Below are 25,067 nucleotides of genomic sequence, written 5' to 3' on the forward strand. Positions count from 1 at the left end.
GGTCAGCAAAGGGGTGCAAGGGATGGTGCTTGTTGTGCAACCCCGCTCGGCGCTGGGTTGGTGTGAGCACAGCTCAGCCACAGAGGGAACAGAAAGGAGGAAGGGGCAGCTGGACAAAACCAGAACCCAAAAGGTAGAAAAATTAAATAAAGGTATGAAAGAAGTGGCCTTTGCTCCACTGCTTCTGGCCATGGGTTAATTGTTACAGCAATACCGCCCGCCTGGCTCCCAAGGAGTTGCCTTCTCTTCTGTGAGAATTTATTAAGAAATTAAAAATTTAGAGAATTTTGTTTAGTGGCACCTTTAAATGAGCAGGGAGCCCAAATATTCTGTGTATAACCTGTTGGTTCCTTGATGTCATACTGAACAACTAAGGTGATGGTTGCTCTAGAAATATCTAAAATTAATGCACTATTTATATTTAGCAGGTTAGAGAAATTACACCAAAACGGAGGCAAAAATTCATCACAGTGTTTGAATTTCCTTAGTGCCATTAATACAAGGAACATAGGACATTTGCAATGTAAAATGAAAATAAAAGCTTTTAACATCTTTTTTTCTTTCACACCAGGTAGTAACAAATACGCCTAAAAATAAAGATATATATATATATTTTATGGTGGAAGTATATTATATAGACTATGGTAATGTAGTGGGCAATATCTGACAGACAGATACTGCATAGAGAAACTGTGAAATGCAGTTCTCAGAACAGGCTGAAGTTATACTGAATAGGATGTTTAGCAGTTGCATTTGCTCAGTGATAACAGAATCTTTTTTTCTTTCTTTTTTTTTCTTTTTTTTTTTTTTTTTCCTAGGAGGGGTTGAATTTGTAAGAGCAAGAGTGGTAAACTTGAGCAATCCTTGTCACATGCAAGGGCCGAGCTCTGAGCCCAGTGGCCAAAACTGCCACTGCTTTGGCCATCAGGGTGATGGCAATGGCAGTGACTTCTCTGCAAAAGGATGAGGTGGGAGCTGGGGTTAAACGTCTGCTGGTTTGGTTCTAAAAGCAGGAGAGAAAGCAAACATCCCTGAGATTCTCCCACAATTCCTTGTAAAGGGGGACATCCCTTATGGGGTTGTGGTCACCCAGCAGCAGTTCTGGGGTGAAGGCTGAGAATCCCAGAATGATTTGAGTGGGAAGGAACCTTAAAGCTCATCCCATTCCATGCCCTGCCACGGGCAGGGACAACTTCTACTATCCCAGGTTGCTCCAAGCCCTGTCCAACCTGGCCTTGGACACTTCCAGAGATGGGGCATCAAGAACATCATCTGAAGCCCCTCAGATATTGTCGTACCTTCATGAGATCAATGGACAACTTTAGATTTATTAACATGGAGATTTTTTTTGTTTGGCTTTAAGGCTGAATGGTGAATACAAATCTTACAGTTACACAGTAGCCCCTGTGCTACCTGTTTGGGACTAGATCAAATTTCCTTTTCCCTGGTTTTCTTAGTGACACCCGACTTTTCCCACTGACTCCTGATTAAGTTAATAGAGGTGAAATTAGCAGCAAAGAATCTGGGTGCAAAGCTGACATTTTGATGTCCATCCGAAAGTTTCAGAGTCAGTCGATTGCCCCAATTATTTCTTATCACTGCCCTGGGGAAAACATGTTTTTCTTTCCACGACTTCAGGAGATTAGCTGGATATTTTAAAATCTACCGAAACACAAGGGTTACAAAGATATTTAGAAAATCCCAAATGATTTGAAACCATTAGCCGCTGCAACATAGTTTCCAAAGAAATTCCTTGTGTACAGAATTGCCCAATGTCTGGGAAACTGCTGCCGTTCTGCGGGTGGCTGCCGACTGGATCAGATTCCAGGAGAAGCAGAGGCAGAATCCAGCGACTGCTGCACACCTAAACTGCAGATTTACCCAGGAGCTGGCAGACATCCCCTTCGTCAGGGGTGGCATCGGACTTGCCAGGTCTTCTGTTTCCTTCCCTCTGACTATCAGCATCATCTCCAGCCTGTCTGTGGATAGAGGCTTGGCCAACTGGCCCCTTTCCAAGCCCAAATCTTAGACTCTGGGTTATTAGAGCTGTCAAAAACCGGAGAGAGATTTTTTTTCTTTTCCCTTGCAATGAAAGTATTCTCCATGTTGTCACTCCCTCCCCGATTTATGTTTTAAAAATGTTTCTTGGGAAACTTGCTGATGCCTCTCTGGGTCATTTGAGGTGTTCCAGGTCAGAATTGCATTAAAGGTACCAGCATCTGGACAAGTTGTTTCCCCCCACGGGTGGTTTTAGGTGCACGTACACTCCTACCAATGCTCCTTACTATATCTTTTCAAACTTGCTCCAGGCAGCATCTAAACTATTTTAAACCTTCCCATCCCTTTTTAACACACATCAGCTATCCTGCTTCAAATCTCTGACAAGGATGTGAAAACCACAGTGTCAGAACAACTGCTGCTCTCTTCTTGGATTCTGACAAGCAACCTTCAACCTGAAACCCTCTAAAAATGGCTATATTTAACTTTTTTTATGTTTGTTTTTTTTTTTTTTTTTTTTAAATTCAGAAGTGTCTGTATTCTTTTCCTTTGTTCTGACAGGTTGGAAATGGGTCCAAAAAAAGCACCAGGAAGAATGGGGGAATACTGTTTGATGTTCACCAAGAGGGTCTGCATGTCAGTGGATCCACCTGCCAATGGGCCTACCACAAATGGATCTGACTTCCTAAATTTTGGGCTAGGGAGGAGGTAAAATGGTCTCTGGAATAATTCTGGAAGTCGGGGTTGGGCTGCTATGAGTGCCTGGGAGAGCTCCCGTGCCACCACCACCACCCACCAGCTGTGCCTGGCCACCACGACTTTGCCTATGTCGAAGCCTGCCTGGTGGTGGCACTCATTTTTGGGAGGTCTGTGCCTGGAATTTGGAGACGAGAATTTGTGGGGTGGCACTTCAGAGGTAGGAAGAGAGGGGTAAAAAGCCACATCTGATATTTAGTGTTGGAAAGTGGATCTGTTTGGAGGTGGGAGCAGCAGGGAAAGCAACACTGATCCGTGCACAAGGAAGGCAAGCTCTGCCTCGTAGGGAGAAATACAGAGCAGAGACTGAAAACACTGCAAATATTTGTTCTCATTGTCAGATGTTTCTATAAAATCAGTTGTTACTGAATCACCGCTGAAGTTATGGAGCACTTAAATAAGCAGAGAGTGAAAAAAGCTAAGTCTAATTATATGTTTAGTGCCATTTACAGAGGTTTCCAGGGGATTTTCTTTTAATAAAAGTGTAGTGCATCAAAAGGAATAAATCCTACAATTTTGTTATTTACAAATCAGCTGTGTCTGCCGTGAGCTGACACACTTATCCTCCATCTTACACCCCTCTCTCCATCCCAAAATGCACCCAGTACACTGACATTTATGTCAATACTCTTCAAGTATCTTTACACTATTTTATGCCACTTATGTTGGTAAGCAAACAGATCAGAAGAAAATCATCACAAAGGCATAAAAATATTCTGAAAGGAAAACACAGAGAAAAAACCTCTAATGTTGGAAAATGAGCAACATAGATGTTTTCCAGATGAGGAGAACAAGTGCCTTTTACATCCCTGCCCACCGATTCCTGAAGACTTCAAATCAGAAGCCTGGCTTGAGATATGACGTAATCAATTAGTTAACATGATTTACTAACATAAAACATAACACTCTTCTGATGATTAATTTTTATCCCCTTCACATTTTTTTCTTCCCCCTCCACAGCTGCTCTGCCCCTTTCTGACTCCAGATTATTTAGCAGTTGACTTCGGTGTTCGGAGTGTTGCATATCAATCCCCAGGACCAAAATATGCCACTCATGTTTTCCCTGCTATGTAATCTATGGATGCAGCACCTAACCCTGCAGCCCTCCTCTGTGCTTCAGAGAGAAGTGAGATGTGCTGAATCAAGCTCCTTGTTGAGGCTGCACTTACAGCTGAAGCAAACATGAGAAAACCAAGAGACCACCTCTGCTCTTGTCCAGCTTGGCCCCTGCCATGATACCGGAATGTGACAACGGCTTTGGTAATTAAAACTCTGTGTGCAAAAGGTACCAGAAAAAGAAAGAAGTGGAAATGAGATGGTTTCTCACAAGTGTGAATGTACAGTGCATGTATTGCTTTACAGAGGCCTTGGGCCTGCCTTGCAACAGCCCTGCTGTTCCAGGATGGGCCTCCTCCCTCAGCAGCCGCTGTCCGTCGAGCCAAACTGCATGATTGTTTTGTGATATGGATATATGCGGACTGGGGACTAAATTAAGGACATTAAACTCAATTTCCTTAAGATATGAGCCAGATTTTAATATTGCAGCTGTCCAGAGTTGAAAGGGTAATAAGGACATGAGGAATTCCTGGACAGGAAAGGGACACTTGGCCCAACAAGTCTGTCCCCCTTCAAGTTTATTACAACACACCTCCCCACGTTGTCAATATATCCTCCAGCCCTGTCTGCCTGTGTAAACATGTCTGGCTATCTCTTCTGTTCATTAATACTTCAGTTCACTCTGTGGTTTTATTTGACATAATGCCTACTACGCTGTGAATTGGATCCCTCTGCAAGAATTCACTGTTTATTCTTAGACCTTTCATTTTTAATTGGCATAATCTGGGGTTTTTCACTTTCTAAACTCACCGGATACAACCATTACCTCAGCACTCATCCTAATTATGAAAATATTAGTGTTTAGGTCTTTTTGAAAAATGGTTAGGCTCAGCCTTCGTTTATATGTAGCATCTTTAACAGCCAGAAACAACAATTGCTTCATGTCTTATTCTTATTTCAGTCACTAAACTTACTCTCTGGAAAAGGTGATCAGAATTGGAATTACTGGAGAAAAATCTATCATGTTCCTTGTGTGATAAGAGCCCTTTTGATTTGCAGGCAATCCTTTGCTGGAGTGTCCATATCACACTTTATTTATACTGAATTGGCATTGATTCAAAATTGATGTTTGACAGATTCAGTACAATTTTTAAGGTGGAGCAGGACGTCTGGGAGTCAAGTATTAACTTATAATGATCTTGTAAAGTCAAGAAACAGCCTTGAAGGCTGGTGGGAGGAAAAAAAACTCCCAAGAAACTGGTACCATTACAAAGATTTCTAACTGCTAACTGGTCTTCGTTTGCTAAAAACCATCTCCCTTTAAATTTTCTGCTTGCAAAGTTGAGAGGGAATTAGCATACAGATGCTTCCTCAGACATGTGAAAAAACCTGGGTCTTTCCTTTCCTCTGAGGCAACTCAAAGGAGAATGTCATTAAAGCTCTCAACACAAACCATGGGGAAAGAAACACAAGTCACAGACAAACCTGAGTGATTTTCAAATTTCAAAGATCAATAGGCTGGTGAAATAAAAACATTTTGTGTGAAGCATGAAGTGGGAAGTAGGCAAAGTAGATCACTGTAATGCAGGATCAAGAAAAAACTCTTAAAATTCTTGTTTAAGTGCATTGAAATGCCAGAAAACCAATATATTAACAATTGCTTCTGATATCTAACCATGTCCTCTTGCTGAGGAAAGCAACTTGCTTTTACGATGGATAGAAAGTTCGATTTATTTATTTATTTAGAGATTTTTCCCCTGAGAAAAGAGGCACTGCTAGCAGAGGTTATTTAGGGGAAGAAATTCTGTGCCCTGTTGAGAAACACTGAGGTTTTATTCAGGAACTACGATGGCAGTACTGGGTGGACAGGGAACTTTGAGAAACTTGGAAACGGAAGAAAAATTAGAAATCTCTTGGTTTCAGGCAGGTGAAGAAACAGTTATGACAGAAATGAAAACATGTGCATGCAGCTGGTTAAAAAACTTAATCAGTAAACAGTATCTGAGAGCCACAGAAAGGTTCAGGTTTATATCCAGGATCCACAGTGATAAAAAACCCCTGCAAAAGCCTAAAAAACATTTTACCTTTGAATTTTGAGGGATGAATCCAACCTTACAGGGAGCTGGTGATCCAGAGAGAAATCAAAAATGCCACTTTAGGCCTGGACAAAGGCAATGAAGGATGTAAAAAAAATTTCTAATGGCATCTCTTGGACACCCACAGCTTAAAATCTCTTGATTTTTTTTAATCACTTTTTTAAAGATACAGGTTTGAAAAAGTGGGAGTTAGTGTAGTGACTACCACAACATCAGACTGCTTTTTGTGATAATCCTTCCATAAAGGCAATAAAGGAATAATTGGTAAAATGTGTGTGATAATAAGCTGAAATTTTAATTTTTGTACAGTTACAATAAATCCTCATGAGGCCAAACATTTTCAGTCTAGCTGTTGAAACAAGATCCATTAAAATGAGTGAAGTAGATGTGGCAATAAAGCCAACAGAATTTGGATCTAATGCTGGGCAAGTTGTTTGAAGAAATGTGGATGTAAAAGCTGATAAAAGTAGGAAAGCTGTAGGAGCAGAACCCATTCTTAGCTGCTGCTGGTTTAATTTAAATACCTGGTGAAATTCTGTGTAGTTTTCAGAGGACAAAATGAAACTGAAAACTCTTTAGTTAACCTCAGATGCTGGAGTGTGTCTGTTTGGCCTTGTTCAGGAATTTTTTCATTTCATTTTTTCATCAAAATTTATTGGAGGACATATCCTTCTGTCAGGTGAAGGACCTATCCACTGGACTCAAGTCCTCTTCTTGGATTTTTTTGCCTCTGTGGCAGCTTATTTCATGGACCTGGTCAATTGGCTGTGTAAAAAATTGTACTGGGAGTGAGGTCCAGGGCCCCCAAAATCTCTTTTTCAGTCACCACTGAAATTCACTGCAAACTGTGTTTTCCGGGGAGGAGACCCTCTTGTAAATAGGATTTAGGAGCTATAATCTCTTTGGTGCTTCTGAAAAAACATCAGGAGGTCTGTCGAGCTCCTCCAACGCTGCCCTGAGTTGTGGCAGCACAGAAATGAACACTGAGGCTTTTGTCCCGTCCCCTGGTCTGCTGGTTGTGCTGAGCTTTTCTGGCCAGATCTGCCACCCTTGGGGCAGACAGGGACTGCAGGGCTCCAAAACTATGTGGGACTTGGGTTCAAGGGACCCAGGATTGATTTTGTCATCCTGACAGCAAATCATAATCATATTCCTGGAATAGAAAGTTTTACCCAAACACTTACCTATTAAATTGGGATAGGAAAAATTGGCTTTTCTTTTTTTTTTAATTTCAGAAGATTTTAATCTCCTCTAAACTCCCCATCTCCTAAGGATTAAAAGACTCAAAGCATCCTCTTATCTATTCCTTCCCTTTTGCTGTAATTCCAGTTGCTCCCTAAGCTCTTCCCTTCTCTCCAAGCAGCACCTGGATTTCCCTCTGCCCTTTCCATTACACCCTCCACCAATTTCTTCCCACCCCGATGCCCACGTGGAGCTTGTTTTCACATTTGGCCCTGCATGAGAAAAACCTGTTTACTTTGCTCTCTCAGCTGCGGGCTCCGGCACAGCGGTGCGATCCCGGTGCTGCTGATGCTGCAGTTGCTGCTGATCTGGATCTCGCATTTATAGCCCGAGTGAGACAATCGCTGCTACAGCCCCTGTCACTTTCATGTCCCCGGCACGATTTGATATGTTACCTTTGATATTCTGATCTAATTCTTTTACATAGATTAGAGGCCAGACAAGCTCCTAACCTGACCGAGGCACTACCCTGTATTGACTGCCAATCTCTAAGTCACTCGGTGAATGCTGTTTGCAGACTCTTATCAGTTCATTAAAGTTTGTTATCATTTATGCAGTGGCTCTGTACCTTGCTGGTAATCTCCAGTGTAGGATCTTATCAAACTCTCTTTTGAAAGTCTAGGCATATTGTGTACCATCCACAGTATTTTTCTTGTCTACCTTGGCAGGGATAGCTTTGAAAAATTCCAACAAATTATTTGAGCAAGGTTTCCTGCTCATAAATCCAGGTTGGTTGACTCTACTCAAATTAGGATTTTCAGTGTGTTTCCTCACTAAACCCGGCAAAACTGTTCCTATTCTGTTTTTCATAGCTACAAATTGTGTTATGTTAATTTGTTTATATTATAAGTTAAAATAATTTTATATGTATATATTCCTCTGCATATGCATGTGTACATAAAAGTGTGAGTATGTAATGGAGATTATATTGAAGTATATTGGGCTTTAAAGCTGAATATGTTAAAATTGTTAATGCAGTATAAAATGCAAAGGATAGAGTTAGGGACAGATCTTTGGCTGGAGTAAATGAATTTGACTTTGAATACGTTTTGCTAACTTAAATGGTGTTAACTTGATTTATGTGAGCTGAGGAGTTAACCCTTATGCACTGTGCTTACTTTACATCAGTGCCAAGAGATCAAAATGACTGTTGGGATGCTTCTTAACATTTCTGATTTATTACAGGTCTCTACCCACATTTCTTATGGATTTCTTTGGCTTAAGAAGTATATTTTTATTTGCTGCTGCAAAAATAATTCTTCATGCTAAATTGTTCATTCATAATTCTAAATTTTATGTAGTATGTAATATTTTGTTTTGGATTAGCAGTTTCTTCTGCTTTATTTTTCCATTATTTCACTATTTTAGGATGTTTACTCTCCTTCCCAGCTTTCTGTTCCCATCTGCAGATCTTTCTATTACAATGATGAACCTGGCAATTTCTGGTAAATACAGTAAGTGGTTGATTAATATTAGATTCATGCTTAGATTGATTTTAATATCAGAAAGCTAACATTTTATACAGGAAACAGTCCCTCCCTTTGAGTTGAAACCAAATGAAAAATTTAAGACTAAAACAAATGGTGTTTGAATAATCTATTTCTAACTTTAACTGTTTAAAAGGAGCTGTAACTTGGGTGCCACATCCTCCCTGCTGAAGTTAGCTGATATTCTGCCTGAATTATAGTCTGCTTTAAAAATCATGGTGAGGAAAAACCATTGTGGTTATGGTTCCAAACAGAAACATTTTTCATGGAAAATCAAAACCTTAGGTTTTTTTTTCCAATTTATTTTTGGTTTTTTAATTAAAATTGGGTTTTCCTCTGAAAGGTGATGATTTTTTTCATTAAAGAATTAATCTTTTTTTTGACTCAATGAGAAAGCAAGTCTGATAGGAAAGATTTTGAACCACCTGGGACCCTAAACTCACCTGTGGCAAAAACATGGGATGGCAACTGGATCTGAGTGGAGCTTTCTGTGCAATGCAAGGGCAGAGCCAGGCAAAACAACATTCAGTTGAGCCAGGAAGGGTTTTGGGAGGGTGCAGACTCTCACTTGTGATACATGCATCACACAGCAGCCTGGGAATGTGCCAAATCCTGTGGTGGTCCTTAACCTGCACCCCAGCAGGGACAGACACCTCTCCCAGTGGCAGAGGAGAAGGCTGCTGTGTTGTAAAATGCTCAGGATCAGCCACTAGGGCTTGTTTTCACCTAAGCTGGTGGTGGAAATGTGTGTCCAGCACATGGAAAACCCAGTCAGCTTCAACATTGCTCTGAAGGAAACCTAAACCAAGGAGATCTCACCTTCAACAGCTTTGGGGTTGCTGCCCACTCCTCTTGCTAGGGGAGAACTCCTCCATCCTGGGAGAGGACTGGATTTTAAGTACCTGCTCACAGGTATATTGCTTAAATCCCAGTGTTTATGTGTACAGCACAGGGAACTGGGGACTGCTCTCTGCACAAGGCCGATTCCATTTATAAACAGCAAAGCTCCTGGTTTGTTGTGTCAGCAACAAAAACAACTAAATGAGAAACTGTATTTGCGAGTCCTGAAAGATGAGGTCCCAACTTTGAAGTCCAGTAGGAAGAATTTTTAAATTGGAATAACCACAAAACACCCCCCCCTAAAGCATATCTCCTTTTCCCTGGTTCAATACTCTCCAATTGCCACTTTTGTTCATTATTGTCACATTTTCCCTCACCATTGGATGTATCAATTCTTTTGTTTTTAGTAAGATTTTCTCTTTAAATGAACAGTAAGAGCATATGTGGACTTCAACAGTTCTTTTGACCCAAGTCTATTCACTTTGTGGGTCTCCCAAGCTTTTCTTGATAAGAATGTTTTCCATTGATCTATCCTTTAAATTTATGAGGATCTTTATCATAGTGAAGTTTGAACTCTCTATCATTAACTTTTAAACTTATATTGACATGAAATGTGATTAAAGTTAAATTTTATAATTAAAATTAATTTTATAACAGCACACATGCCCAGCTCCAAGCACAGGGCTCAGTTGCTGGACTAATAGCATTGCAGCTACAAACAAACTTTGTTAGCTTCCACAGAGTTATCATAGCAATCAATACCTGAATAATTAAATTCCTCCATTATCAAATTCAAGTCTTCTTTATCAGCTTTTCTTCCACCAGTAATTTTTTTGTCTTAATCTGGTTTCTCTTTGGAAAGTCTATAGCAGCCTTGGAGGTTCACCAAATAATCTTTCTTTTTTTTCCCCTGTTAAGTTGTGTAACCCAAATTATTTAATGCCAAAATCTGAAGTCCTTAAAGAAGATTCCACTGAATAGAAGTTTGATCAAACTGTATTTTGTTTTCTTTTAATACAGACTACTAATTTTATCTTGTCTTGGCCTTGAGTGAAATCCTATACTTGCAAGTATTTGAAATTGCCATTAATTTTCTTGATTCATTCTCGTATTGATTTTCTTTCCAACTATTTCCATCCAATGTATCTAATAATTATTAGAGATGAGGGAAGAACCAAGTGCCTGCATCCACACCCCTTTGAGCATTGTGGCTCATGCCCATCTTTAATATAAATGCAAGTAGAGAGGTTTCCCAGACTAAACCCAATTGTTTTAATGTTAAATCCTTACATTCATCATTTTCCGGTACATTTTGACACAGTTTTGGTCAGGGGTGACTTCTAGAAGAACGTTACACACCCTGAAGCTTCATGCTCCTCTCAGACCTGATGCTAAATGACTCCAGCAGGAAGGAAGGAGAAGGAGTCCTGCTCCCTTTTATACTCCTGTGAAATCACTCCAACCGCTTTCATCTGTTCATTACTCTGTAAATGCAACACTTTCCAAAAGAAATTCACTGTTGAATTAAGGGGGGAAGTGGGACACAAAACAAATGGGGGTGATAATGAATTGAAGTGATGATCTGAGGAGCTCATAGTGCTCCATAAGCATTAATTAATTAAACCTGACTAGATCCCAGTGAGGTAGGTATTAGGGCCCATACTTCAGGCCTGGCTGCGGTGTGCTATTTCTGTATCTCAAATTCATTCTGTTAATGTGCATTCTGATGAGAGGCCTGAAATGGTGTCTGACTAGTAGAGATGACTGTGCATATATTTAAGCTGTGAATATTCTGCACGATGAGCCTTCATATGGAAGAGACTTTTTTTTTTAAATCCAGCCTTGTTCCTGAATAAAAAATGTGCGATAAATGAATTGTACAGGGAGCACTGAAGGGCTACTGATGACCTATAGTTATGTACAGTGTGTAACTCATCCTGTTACCCAGTGAGGATGATCAGAACTTTTCTTTCTGTTGCTGAAAACCTGAGTGCGTTTCAATGAGTGTATTTTATTTCTTTTATAGAATATTTTATTTAATTGCTGTAAGAACTTAACCTACAATTTTAACTGCAATATTTAGAGGTGTGAAGAGTACTTGAATCTTTTTTAATCCATTATGAAAGTTATTCAGAGGTTTCAGTGCAAGAAACTTGTTTTGTTTTCAGTATTGGTGTAGAGCTTTGACTCCTAATGAATGTTTTCCCTTTTTTTTTTTCCATCCTGCTCTAAACAAGATGTTGTTTATTACTTGAAGCATTATATGTAAGCCCCAAGAATATGTTACATGTGACTGGAGCTTTGGCAGACTTTGAGAAACTGAAGTTTCCAGAAATTTTGCTATGTTTAAACACCAGAGCCTTGTTTTAAGGAAAGATTTCTACTTCCAAATGTGTGGTTGCCTGAACCTTTTACATTTTCAAGTCAGATTCCACTGCCAAATAACACACTGTACCTTAACTATAATAAAAAAGCAGAGACTCTGTGTTTATAAAAACATTACAGGAGCAACTGTGATCATATTTCTTGAATTTATTCTATTCATGTGCTCAAATATGCATTTTTAGAGTGAGCTCTCCAGTGCACCGGTCACTTACAGGAGTAGAAAATGACATGTAGAGGCAGAAGGCTGGCAAAATGCAACAAACCAAACTGGTAAAGTACAGGAATTCAGAGCCAGACCAAAATATGAGGTCAAGGAAGTTGCTCTTATAATAATAGTGGTTATCTGTTTAATGTGTGACCTGGCAGTGGTTCGATGCTGACCATAAGCAATTACACATGTTTCTAAACTGGTGGTATATGAGCCCTGAGCAACTCTACACGAGATAGATGTGCTGTGAGAAATGGGCACTTGCTCTATTCTTGTGGTTCTGCTTGCTTAATGTCAATTAAAATTGCAGCTTAGTAATAGATAGAAATTCTCCCTGTGTAGAATAATGTCTGTATTCCCTCTCTCAGTTGCCATATACTTAAACTCCTATATTGAAACCAGTTTTGTGAGGCAAGCTCCTGTCTGGGCTGATAAATGCTGCATAATATTCTTCTTAACAGACATGTGGTTAGACATGATTTTTCTGACACTCTGGTCATTATTTGAAACAGCTCTCTTTACAACCCAGTTCCAATGGCAGCGCCCGTGAATGATGCCCTTGTTCTGGATTTTGTCATGCAGGAGCCTGGAAGGGAGCGCAACGTCCTCGGTGTGTGTTCAGCTGCCTGGAGGTCACCTCTCAGGAGTTAAAAGCAGGCAGGTCTCTGTGATACCAAACTGCCCGAGCACAGATTAGGCCCTGGGAGCTGCTGTGGCGTGGCCCTGGCTCTGACATCAGTTTTTCATGACTTTGGTGAGTTCGCTGGACAGCACATCTCATTAGCTTTTAATAGACTTGGATCCCACTGTTAAAAGAGCTTCTATGTCCTCTTCTGTAAAATAGCTTTGGAATGTTTTCCTGGGCTTAGGAGGATGTGGCTGGAGTGGGAGCTGTGTAGTTGAGTTAACTGCAGTAGAAACTGTGCTAATGAGCTATGAAGACACCCAAAAAATGCCTCTCCTCCCCAAGAGCAAGGAATTGTGTACGATTTGACTCCTCTAGCACAAGTCCTGTTATTGCTGGCTTGAACCTCAGCCTTTGCACAGGAGGAGCTGTTATCACCAACCCACTCTGAGTACCAGCAAGAAATAATCACTTAAAAATGGGCATGTGAGCTGTTTAAAACAAGACCCAGCTGAGGTGTTAGCCTGTGGCTTCCTGAGGTCTTCTGAAGGCTCTTCACCTGGCCCTGGCTGCTGCAGAAGTAATGACTTAATGTACATTCTTAGCAAACTCAGCACCTGCAAGGTATCCCAAGGGAAACAGTTTGTTGCCTGAAAGGCTGAGTTGAACAAGGATTTAATGACCAGGGCACATCAGTTAATCATCAGTAATTTAAGAGCTGTATCAGGAGCCTTGCAAGAGTCCTGAAGTGGTTCTGTGGCCACGGACTTTCACATCAGTGCATGTGCTTTGACTGTCTCCAGGGCTTCTCAAATGAAACTTTTCATCCTTTCACTTTCCAGAAGCACATAAGAAAGAAAAGGGCTGCAAAAATCCATGCTTGTGGCTGAGCACTAAATAAGGAAACACAACTGCTTAGTGAAGAGCCACCCCCTCTGAGAGAAATGTCAGCAGCACAATGGACACTATTATTCCCCTCCTTTACAACCACATTGGGGGGTTATGTTGGAGTCTGTAGGAAAGGGCACCAGAATCCTCTCAGAACCCAAGCTCTGATCAGCATTCCGTGCTCCCTTTTTGGGGTACCACACCCAGAGAAAGCCCTGTTGTCCCCAGCAGACCCATGACTTGTGGGAGGCAGCTGGAGGAGCCACTTTCCTGCAGGCTGCTCCAGCGCACAAACAACATCGTGGCACTTTTTCCCTCATTACAGTCGTGCAAGACAGTTGTTAATCACCTGGAATAAAGTGCAGCTCTGGAGTATAATGAAATAGTCATGTGCAGCAAATGGCTCAGTGCATCAAACATCTCAACTGTTGTTCCATGTGTTGAAAAAAAAGAATATATTTTGTGATACGGCTGGTTTTTTTAAACTTTTCTCATAAAAGTGTCCCTTATTTTAAGGGAAAACCCTCTCACTGAGCTTATCTTCTATTCATTGTCATATGGACCCTCTGCTACTTTCTGGTAATGAAATCTGTACTTAGCAAGACACTATAGCAATTATCTTCACAAAAATGTTCTGATAGGGAAATAACATTTTTTAATCTTTTTTATTGTGGTTTACCAGCTGGAAACAAGGAAAATTTCCAGAATTACTGTGCTACTCAGCTCGCTGGAGTCTATCAGCAGCAACTCACCTGACTGAGCTTGGAACCAATGGTTTTATGGAATAACTATTTGGATGTGTTTTCAAGCAAGGTGAGAAAACAGTCCAGGCTGTGTTAGCTCTCCTATTATTAGGAAATGCCTCTGTTGTATAAATATAACTATAAATATAACTATAAATATAACTATAAATATAAATATAAATATAAATATAAATACAATGATGTTAATTACAATCCAGGTGACCTTGCAGGTTTTTCTTGGCATGTGACGTTTCTTGTGTGTGAATAAGGAGGTGAAAATATCATTATATTTCAAGTTAATTTTAGTGAGCTAAACAGCCACAAATTTGGTAACGTTGGGAAGGTTTAATTTGGAAGGTTTCCTAGTGTCTTGGAATAATGTTCCTAAAAAATAATGGGACTTACCTTTTATATTGGAATATCTAGGAAAATATTGTATGTGTTTTAACTGGAGTCATGTCAAAATTTAGCTGGAGAAGATATTGATCTTTATATAAGGCTGAAAAAATTTGTAAATTTGCTGTTGGGAAAAATGTGCTTACTAAGCTGGAAATTTTTCATCAGAGTATGCATTTTTTTGGGTGAAATTTTTGGTCAGAAAGAGTTAAAATATTTCCATTTGATATTATGGAAACAAAACAGCTTGACAAGACAAATGTTTCAATTTAATTTTGCAATTTTGGGTTTGTATTTATTTTAAATTATATATTGGATTAACCTTGTATATTATTTCGACATCACTTAAATTAGTGCTTCTGATGTTTCCCAATCATAATTTTTTGGAGTATCTTTCCCATGAGAAATTTTGACTTCTTTTTCCTATTCATTATTGAAAACACTCTCTCACCAGTCTTTGTACCTTTGTATTACCCACATCTGGGTGAAGAGGCAGCTCTGTAGGAAGACTTGCTGTATCTCTGCTGTATCTTCCCTACAAACTCAGAGTGTTCTCTATGTACAAATAGGGTTATTGTTTGCATCTTTAACCTTTTGGTCTTCTTTGGGGAGTGTGATGTAGGTGATGGCTCAGGAAGATCTACCTTAAACACTTGTCTTGGTGTCCAGTTATACAAGTGTCTGGTTTTCTGCTGGCCTGTAAATCTGACTCAGCTCATCTCCTGCACAGAATGTGGGTGTGAAAAGGAGGATGGGGGCAGCAGGTTGTGAAGCTCATCCAGCTGTCTCATCCCCTCATTCCTTCAGTGTCATGTGAGACAATGGATAAAGTACACCATCTTCAAGAAATATTAAGTTCCTTAAAAACAGCTGTAAGGAGTGAGTTAATTTCTTATGAAGGAGTAAATAGGTTTTCACCTCTAAATTCCCATTTTGTTTTACTTGAGGGATTTAACCTGTATCTTTTTCAGGAGTAGGAGAGACACAGCTCCAGGAAAACGGATGAAGTCTCTTGCTTGCTTTCTCTAAGGTAGCCCAAAGGCTCCGATTACCTAACCCTGCAGAACCTGGTCATCCATTTGGAGATGCTTCTGGCACATCCCCAGCTTGCCTCCCTGGTCTTCTGCAGGCTTTCACCCACTCCAGCAGCACATCTCCTGCAGGAGCCGTGCGATTCCTCCCCTGCAGCCCGTGTGGCAGAAGCTGCTTGCGAGCCTCTGTGGGAGTTACTGCTACGTTTGTGAAGACGCACAAGTTTTGAAGTAAAAATGTGACTCAGAATAGCTCCGCCTTACTCTTATTCCCTGGAAACACGACTCCAGCAAGGCGTCTGTGAGGCACTGAGGGTATGAAAGTGTATTGCAGAGCGAGCAAGCTCGTATCATCAAACACAGCCAGCCAGTACAAAAATTTCAGCGATGTAGTGTGGCGCTGATTTAAAGTGGTCTGGGATACAATAAAAGGTGAATCTTCATTCGGAATTATAGGAAATAATTTTTTCCCCCTGGGCAGGCTGTGAGAACTGCTGAATTTATTCTTGTATTTCTTCCCAGTCGTTTTGGATGTGACTGAAACTGGCTGTTCTCAGAGTTGGACTCCGACTGAATGAGAGGGTTTTCCTCCAGCCTCTGCCTGACCTTGGGCTATAGGCACTTCAGAAAGCAAAAGCAGAGCTGCACAAACAACCTGCTTCATGTCTCAGTCACACCGGCACCATGAATGCAGCTTGGGATGGGTTTCCATCGGGGTAGGCTGATTTGCAGCCCAGCTCATCCTGGAAGACACTGTAGGACTGGGTTGGGAAAAAAAAAATTGCTTAAAAAATAATTGGTGCTGCATTCATTCCCAGAGTCGAGGGGAAAGTTGGAGGGAGGCATGCAGGAAGCAGCAGAAATGTATTATGCATTTATTTTTAAGTAGTAATATATCCGAGTGGTTTTAAACCATGTTTATTCTCTGGGATGTTTATGTATTCATGCTGAACATGGGATAACAGAGTATAGAGGATATATAATAGTAGTGAAGAAGAAAATGACTGCTGTAGTACTTTCTCCTCTCAGTTCCTTCTCCACTAATGCCCTTACACCTTTCTTTTTCAGGCTTTTTGTAGCATCCTAAACAGAAGGATATTGAAGGGAGCTGATTCTGCTTTGATCCTTATGCTTGTTGTCAAAGCGCTTGGGATTGAAGAGACTGTTGGCTACAATTGACTGTGACAATTAGGAGATGATCAGAGCCCTAGAGTGGAGCACTTAAAGGGTAATTTACATGTCAGTTTGTCGAATAAAAAAAAAGATATTCAGCTAAGATTTTTTTTTTCCCCTTAGAGCCTTGTAAACTGCAATTTGTGCTATAGTAAGAAAAACCTGGCAGAGGAGTTAGGATAGCCATTTCCATTTGAAAAGAGGCAATCATAAGGCCACTGCTGAGCCTATTGTCCACTAAAAATGCTGATTTGCAGTCAGGCAGTGAAAGAGTGGAGCCATCACTAAATAGAACCTCGAGCAAGGTAACTCCCCCTTGGTGGCTTTCTAATGTTGGCTGAAGGTTTTTATATACCTTAAATCCCTCATTTACTATCATTATAACATTGTTACTGATCATGAATGTCCTTTATCATAACAAAAAAAATGAAGGTATTGAGGGGGAGGAACAGGAACGACCAGGCAGTGGATAGGCTCTCACCAGCTATCTATTGTATCGCATCTTTCTTGTTCCCTCGCCTTTTGTGTGCCATCACAATTTTCTTCTTGTCACCCTTTGCACTTTGCCATTCAGGCACCTTCCATAACACTTTTTCTCATAGGTTTTTTTTCCCGTACCTATTTACACTTCATTTTTAGACGCACTCCCAGGAGATTTTTAGCGTTTTCCACGTTTAACCTGCTGGGAAAGGAAAAGAGAGAGGGAGGTGACAGTAGCTGTTCAGAGTTTGCCTTTCTGTGTGATTAGGCTGCAATACAGACTGTAACACAGACGAGACATGCAGGTCAGAGAGAAAGGACTAAAGTGAAGGCAGCTGATGATTAAACAAACTTATTTGTGATAAGTCCCTTTTTCTTATGTGATAGCTCTGATGAACCTACAGTTGCTTCGACTGTAGAGTTATATGAACTTATAAAAATATCAAAACCCAACACCTCCCTCATTATTCTGGTTGGTGTGAGCTGTAGCATATGTGATATTCCTCACGGTTTAAGGAAGGGATATTAGTGGGTACATCTAGTGTTTGTATATGCAAATAAGTGTATTTATTTTGAGGTTGCATCGTAGGCTTTACTTCCAGAGATTGGATTGGCTCCCTTTTTTACTCTCATCTCCTTAAAAGAAGAAATAGTCATCTGTTCCAGTTCAGGAACCAGAATGAAACACTTTGCTTTGTCACAATTATGACCAAGTAGCCTTTGCTGCTCAGATGTGCATTGCCTAAACCCCCCAGGGGTTACTTTTCTGGGGAAGTTTTGTGGTTTCCAGTAAAAGTCACACGTAGATCACAACTCTGCTTCTGAACCCTGGTCAAACACCACTGATTTGAACAGATTTGGCTCTTCTGTTTGTGCCAGTAGGATCTAAATATCAGGCCCTGCATGTCCATGGGGTCCCCAAAGCGTCCTTTCCTCTGTCATAGCCCTTATGTCCTTAAGCTTTTTTTTATGTTGAACACCTAAAAAAGAGATTTCTACCTCTAAAATTATACTCTAAACATGTTTTAACCTGACTTCTGCATGGGGTGAAGGAACACTTCAAAATATTTCTAAACTTGGCAGAGTTACTCTTCAAAGTAAGGTTTAAATTAAAGGAAATCTTGTATTACATGGGTTTTCTTCTTTAGGAGAATTCTGGTGTTGTCTCTTTCTCCAGGGTGTTCTAAATGGGACATGGTGGCTTTTGCCATCTCTTGTTGCACTAAACTTGCTGAACATCACAATATTTGTATGTGTTTATCTCTGCAACCAATGTAAAGAGCAAACAGGGATAAATAAAATATGAGGAGTAAACAGTGTGACAGGGCAAGTCTGGAATGACTTTGGCTTTGTATGAACTGAGGGAGTGGTAAATCTGTATTAAAAAGAAATAAAATATCTGCTGTAGCAGGAGGTCCTCCTCTCCCTGTGAATGGCTAAATGATGATGGATGAGCCATCACCATATTGATTTAAGCATTTTGTCCCAGCCAGTCAAGATTAACTTTGATTTGCTTTTACTTTCCTTTTGCAGGTTTGCATTTAAAGCATTCTCAGAGCACTAATTGTATAAAATTCTAGTAACTGAGCAACCTCTTGCTGGAAAAGTACTGGTTGAATGAATGAATCATTCTGCATTTCCCAATATTTTACCTTGAAGTTAATTTTTTGAAACAAGAAGGAAGAAGAAAGTTTTACTCAGGGGCCAGGAATTTTGAAAAACCTGCATTTTCAGTGTATAGGATAAAAAGAAGTATTCCTAAGACTTTTGGAATATAAAGTTGGTTAGAATTTAACCGAAATGTGCCTTTTTAATTGTCAAAACTACCATTCCTGTTACCAAATATAATTTTCCAACTAATTAATTTGGGTATTGATCATAGTGCCAAAAAACATACAATATATATTATATATTATATATTACATGTTATATATTTATATTATTATATATATATATTATGTATACATATTATATATTATATGTCATATATTATATATTATATATTATATATTATATATTATATATTATATATTATATATTATATATTATATATTATATATTATATATTATATATTATATATTATATATTATATATTATATATTATAGTGGCCCTAGAAGAGCCTTTCTTGCTCAGAAATACATGAAGGGCAAAAGTTTACATATTCACAGTAAAAATATACTTCCTTATGCAACCCTGGGTTATACAGATTTAGAACTAATTTAGGTTTTAAGTTCACGAGAGTAAATCATAGTGGTGTAACTGCTTTATATAGGTGAGAAATTCTATTCATGGCAAGGCATTGTACAACTTGACTTTTGTAGGTTCGAAATAGTTAAAGATCATGACAAATTATGTGTAGTGAAATACCCTGACCCCGTTCCGTACCTATTTTCTCATTCAGTCTGAAATATATCCCTTTATTGCTTTGTGAATTAATAATATGATGTTGGACAACTACAGATGACTTCTTGTTAATTAGAATTTCAGATGCGTGCTATGATGCATCAGAACTTTCTCTATTTTCTGCTAATAGGACACACCGAGTGAATAGCAAAATGTTTTTCAAGAGCAGGGAAGGAAAATGATCTCCTGATCTAAACAAGATGTTGCCCTGAGGAAAGGCACCTAAATTCTCAATGCCTGGCTTTCAGGAAAATCTTTTAAAATTGTGGCACTTCTCAAATTCAGAATTTTGTGCAAGTGTTGGACTAGAGACCTGTGGTGGGAAAAATCATCTAGTCTCTGTGGTGATAGGGAGAACATACTGACTATATGGCTTACATAAATTTGTCGTCTTTCCTAATTGGCTGTTTTATTTAATCAGGACAGATCTTCAAGTGCTAAAAAATAAATATAACTTTGCCATTAACTATGGGGCAGCTGAAGCGCTACAAATTTTATTTTTATCTGATAAATATCAGAGAAGGTAAGAGTACCCTTTGACTGCATTGCTGATAGTGAGATGCCTCAAAGGGACCAACCTCACTGCTCTGACTGTCTCATTCTAAGGGAATTTCAATATTAAGCAGGTTCACATTCTGGCTCACCTACAGCCTTGAAAAACCTTGCCCTAATATTGGTGGTAAGTTTCAGGTTTCACTTTACAACAAATAATTTTAAAACCAAAACTGAGAATTGAATTTTTTGATATGTCTCCTTTATTTTGTTTTTAATTTCAACCTTGGCCTTACTGCATAGTCAGGTAAGAGTCTATTCCAATGAAGCTGTCAGAAACAGGGGGAAAAAAGATGATCCTGGTGCAAGTTGTTTTTCAAGATTCTCTCCCAAAACGTGAAGTAAAGGCCAAATTTACTGTCAATGGAAATAAAGTTTCTTCTGTTGAGGCAAACAGCTGAGCTCATGTCTGCCCACTGAGCATCAGAACCAGCTGAAGCTGAATTATGAATTTGATGAGTTTTTGCTTTCTTATATAAGAGTGCCCTTACAGTGAATTGACTAAGCTGGCTCTAATATCAAATAGGCTCATGCTCAAAAGCTGCATGAGGGAAAGTGATAGAATTATTCTATGTGTTATTTTGTCCCATGATGATGGGGGTAGTGCTGGTATCCACCAGCTCAGCCCTGGCTCCATGGAGTCAGTTCTGGCTCTGTGTATGACTGGAAGGTTAACCTGTGTTAGCTTCCACTCAGAATCTCACTTGGGTGACAACCATGGCACTACAGTGACTTCTATCAGCTGGAAATCATGATAAATTTATAGCAATTGGATTGTCTGTTCCTTTCCCAAGTAAAAAAGATGAAGCATGAAAGGGCTTCCAAAGCACAAATGTATTTATTGTTGGCTATCAACAGGAAATGACACTTTGCGTTCTTATTTGAGAAACAAATGGAAATGCCTTACTCTGTACTAGAAAGGAAACAACCCAGAAATTACTTTCCTAAATATGGTTTGCATAGTTTTATAAGGCTGGTGATGTTTAATAAGAATAATATCTTATAACTTTTATGCTGTCACACACATACCTGGACATTTTACATGTTCCTCCTTTTGCTGTTGGATGTACAAACACTGGACAAAAAACATGGCAGGGGGGCTGAAGCCAAATCTGGAGGAAGCCATGATTAGATGCACCTCTCACTGAGCTTGTAATGTAAGGAAGCATCACTTGCTGGAGTTTGTTTTGCCTTTTTGCTAAATCCTTTAGGGAAAGGAGGATATATCCAGAAAATAGAAGTTTAAAGGACAGAGCTGAAGAAATTGATAGATATATTGTACCTGTGATCACTGATTGGTCACAGATACCTTCCAGTACCTAAAGGGCTACAAGAGAGCTGGAGAGGGACTTTGGATGAGGTCATGGAGTGACAGGACAAGGGGGAATGGCTTCACACTGAAGCTATTTGTTATCATTTCAGGGCATCAGATAGGACAGTGTGGTGCAAAGCATAATTGTGAATCCTCTCTAGCAACACACAGAGAGGAAGGTGTTAAAATTCAATGGTTTGGCATCTTATCTAAATACCTAAATACCTGCACAAATTTCTCATGAAATCTGTTGCTTGACTTTGTTTAGATAATTCCATTTTCATTCCGTTCACAATTCCAGCCAGGTTCCAAAACCTCCAAGACAAAACCATGGGCTTCAGGCTGGACATGTGCCAGAAAGAGGGCCAAGAGACCTCAGATTCAGGTACTTCTGTAAAAATCCAGCTGTTGGGTCTCAGTTGGACAGATGCTGACCCCATGCACAGTTGTGGAAGTTGAATACTCTAACCCCTTGCTGTGGCAAACCCCAACTGTGTGAGAAGAGAACTGAAGTCTCACGTTTGCGACGTTTTAAAAAAGCCTGAGGCTGATGAGAAAATTAGCTTTGACATTCTGAATTCATGCTGAAAAGTGTAAGGGAAAATGGGATGATTATTATTAATAATCAGTAGCAGAAGTCAAATGTCTGAAGGACTATTTGAACTGTAACGATACCCTCTTAAAAGTTTGGAATCAGCTCTTCATAAAAGTTTAAAACTCGGGGTATTAGTTCCTGTGCATTTCTTTAATGTCTGATTGGGAGAAAGTGTAGAACAGATGTTTGTCCCTGTTTTCATAGATAGCTAACTTTTGTCCCTTTCTTTGAAATGTAAAATATGCATCAGGGCTTGGAAAACATTCACAAACCATTACTTCATACTGTGAGCTGGAGCTGCCTTCCAGAGGGATACGTTGTAGTCTGGTCAGATGCAATTGCCTGCAACTACTATTTCCTTTTTAAAAAAAGTTTTGCCATCTTGATAAACTTTCATTAACAACTCAGCATAGCTTGGAATATGTGATTTATAAGCCAGGAATTTCTCCTTTAAGGAGCTATAGAGCCAGATACTGAAATAATGTCAAAATGGCAATTTTCCATTGGAGACGATGAAAGTGCATTTGCTTACAATTATTCCCTATTTCATTCCAGCAACATTCCAACTATAATTTTAATTCTTCTGTAAAGAAAATATTTTGACAGCATAGAAAGGCATCACTGATGTTTGAAACTTGCCTTTTCTTCCCTTTTCCTCTCACACTGTTGTTTTTCAAGCCTATGTATCTTTATTTTTTTTCAATATTGGTTAAAAAGTCCCCTTCTCAAGTGATAGATGAGCAAAATGAGCCTGGAGGCAGGGAATTGGTGCAGCCCTCTCCCAGGTGAGAATAGACATTCCCTTGTATTCCCTTCCTTTGCCACCATTTTGTTCCAGCCCTGAAAAGCAGCAAATGGTGGTTATTGTTTCTTTTGCAGGGTATGGTTTTGTACTGGATCCATGTGCAAAGTGTAAACATGTCATCAGTCCTCATTTGCTATATCCAAAAACATTCCCCATGTCCATATTTGATTTTCAAGTGCATCTGTGCACTGATTGAAACCCTCCCAACATGCTGCTACGCAAATGCAAACCCACACATTGCTGATTTGGAATCAAATGCTCTTATGCTTCCACACTTCCATTTCAAAGTTTGCCTCAGAGTTGCAGTATGTGCCCTTTTAACACATTTTTTTCCCCTCTCACAAAGAGATCCCTGTGTTCATTGCAGGAGCCCGGTGCAGTCTTTTCCATTTTGTTCTTATTTATTCCTTGGAGCTTGCTTTTATTTTCACAGCTTATTTATCCTTTGTTTACAGCCCACATGTTCTTTTAACCAACAAAACCAATATTTAAACAAAGGAAGTAAAATGCTGAGTTATAATATAGGAATTTGCTATAGATAGAAAGTTGGATTGCAAATAGCAGTGCATTTTGCCATTAATGTGCTGCTTCAAAAAGGAGAGAGAAAAAGCTTATTGAGTTGCAAATTTTCTGCAAAAAAGATGAATCTCTTATAAAGTATGATGGAACATTTTCCTTTTAACACCCATCAAACTCCTAGTCCCGAAAAAAAAGGGGGGGGGGGAAGAAAAAAGTGCCAAAATGTGAGTTCAAACTTGTAATTTTAAAGCAAGTTGTGTTGCACCTAATTATTTTTTCCATCCCTCCCGACATACAGGAGTTACCTTAACTGCAAAGCTCTGTAGTACCCTTTGCCTGTCATTTTTAATCAGGTTGTTTTAGGTAATTTTTGTTATGCCCCTCATTACTGAATTGTTTATCAATAGGTGCACCAAGTGTCACTAGCTTTTCTCATCAAGCCAGGTCTGACAAAGAGCTGCAGTGCATGGGAAAGAGGCAGCTAGGTGAAACTAATGCCATAGATGTTTGATTCATTAGGAGCTTATTGTTAACGGGGATGTCTGATTGTAAAGGCTCAGTCAAGCAAAAGAGTGCAGAGTAATCAGTCGGATTTATAGTTTGCAGGGCTCAAAAAAAAAAAAAAAGAAAAAAAAGAGAAAAAAAAAATCAACATAAACCTTTGGATATAGCAGAAACAGAAAAATCCCCTTTGGGCAGCCCTAACCTGAGACCAGCCAAATAAGGTCATGCTACATGAAGGTTGCCTGTTAGGTGATGGGAGATATAGGAGGATTACAGCCATATGGCATGGCCTATCATACCTTCTGACTTAAGATAACAAAGCCAAGCTTTGTGCTTAGCTGTTTTTGACTGACATCATCAATTTTATTTTATGTTGGTCACCTCCGGTAACAGGAAAAAATGGCCTAGGGTTGATAACACATGCCTGTTTTTTTAGTATTAAGATGCCTTACAGCCAGTTTTGTGCTGTAAAAAATTTCAAAGAATTAGTAGCTTGTTCTTCTATCAACCATCCTCCAGCAACTGTCAGCTCCCCCCTCCCTTGTTTTCGGTTTGTACCTTGCAAATGAGAGACAGCCTTATTCAGAACCAGATGTAAGGCTCCTAGAGAATGAGCGTAAGCTGTTGTACTTTAAGCCTAATGGGAAGTTTTATATGCAAGGGCCTTGAACTGATTAGTATAATTCCCTCTTTAATACAGCTGTCCCTCCAGATTAAGGTAAACCAAATGTTGCAATCAGAGATTAGTGTACCTTGCCAGTTATTAACATCCCCGGTTGCTCGCCGAGCACGTCAGACACTAATGCTGTGTATTTATTTGCCACTTCCACGCTGTAACTTGAACTTCTGCACCTGTCCAAGCATTCCAGGGAAGAGAGGGGTATTATTGGGAAGCAAAAGTTTTATACCTGTTCCACCTGTTTGGTTTTGTCACCGCCTGAGATTTTCTTTTTTTCCTGCCAAGATTGCCA

At 39.6% G+C, this 25,067-nt stretch overlaps 1 long non-coding RNA gene across 6 annotated transcripts in view; it reads left to right on the forward strand.

The window, feature by feature from the left end:
* The first annotated feature begins 7,409 nt into the window (after positions 1–7,409).
* Positions 7,410–25,067, forward strand: part of LOC138113408 (uncharacterized) — a 28,829-nt gene continuing 11,171 nt past the window's right edge. The window contains exons 1-8 of one of the 6 annotated variants that reach the window (XR_011152150.1): positions 7,410–7,480; positions 7,817–7,876; positions 12,651–12,822; positions 14,264–14,394; positions 15,692–15,750; positions 15,850–16,183; positions 16,274–16,467; positions 16,820–16,979. This is a non-coding gene — a long non-coding RNA (uncharacterized lncRNA). Of the gene's footprint in view, positions 7,481–7,579; positions 7,649–7,816; positions 7,877–11,034; positions 11,119–12,650; positions 12,823–14,263; positions 14,395–15,691; positions 16,184–16,273; positions 16,468–16,819; positions 16,980–21,974; positions 22,027–25,067 lie in introns of those variants that run through there. The other 5 variants (XR_011152151.1, XR_011152148.1, XR_011152149.1 and 2 more) reach the window with 5 other exon arrangements.

The sequence above is a fragment of the Aphelocoma coerulescens genome, chromosome 7 (assembly GCF_041296385.1).
Source record: "Aphelocoma coerulescens isolate FSJ_1873_10779 chromosome 7, UR_Acoe_1.0, whole genome shotgun sequence".
NCBI lineage: Eukaryota > Metazoa > Chordata > Aves > Passeriformes > Corvidae > Aphelocoma > Aphelocoma coerulescens.